The following is a 945-nucleotide window of genomic DNA, read 5'->3' as shown; positions in this document are numbered from 1 at the left end:
GGGGCACATGCACCCAAATGTTTATAGCAGCAATGTCCACAATAGCCAAACTGTGGAAAGAACCTAGATGTCCATCAACAGATGAATGGATAAAGAAGATGTGGTATATATATACAATGGAATACTATGTAGCCATGAAAAGAAATGAAATCTTGCCATTTGCAATGACATGGATGGAACTAAAGGTTATTATGCTTAGTGAAATAAGTCAATCAGAGAAAGACAATTATCATATGATCTCCCTGATATGAGGAAGTTGAGAGGCAACGTGTGGTGTTTGGGAGGTAGGAAAGGAATAAATGAAACAAGATGGGATCAGGAGGGAGACAACCATAAGGGACTCTTAATGTCACAAAACAAACCGGGGGGGGGGGGTTAGGGAGAGGGTGGTGGGATAATGGACATTAGGGAGGGTGTGTGATATGGTGAGTGCTGTGAAGTGTGTAAACTTGGCCATTCACAGACCTGTACCCCTGGGGCTAATAATACATTATATGTTTATTTAAAAATTTTTTTAATTAAAAAAAAAAAGACATCCCATTGCAAATGCCAGTAGAAAATACCTCTCCCAGGCTTGATGGGGCTTATTCTCAGCAGCATAGCTTATTAATGTATGGTAAGTCGGGGCAATGGCTCTCTCCTGCAATTCCATGTCTTTACAGTACTGGGTACCTTGGTCTCCAGTCTGGCATAGGGGATCTACTGGTTGGCCATTCAAATGTATTAAAGCTGGGACAGTACTTCAGCCCACCTGGCCAAGGTGGGTTTAGGTGCTAGAATTTAGTCTGCTGCTTTAATATTCCATTTTCCCTTTCTAGCATGGCTGCTGATTGCACATTATAGGGGAGATGAGGCTTCCCTTTAATGTCACATTTTTTCACCCAGTCTTATACATCATGACCTTTGAAGTGTAGCCTCTGTTCACTGTCATTCAACGAAGGTTTC

The sequence above is a fragment of the Mustela nigripes genome, chromosome X, assembly GCF_022355385.1.
Source record: "Mustela nigripes isolate SB6536 chromosome X, MUSNIG.SB6536, whole genome shotgun sequence".
Taxonomy (NCBI): Eukaryota; Metazoa; Chordata; class Mammalia; order Carnivora; family Mustelidae; genus Mustela; species Mustela nigripes.
The sequence above is the reverse complement of the archived record's forward strand: the minus strand, read 5'-3'. Positions refer to the sequence as shown.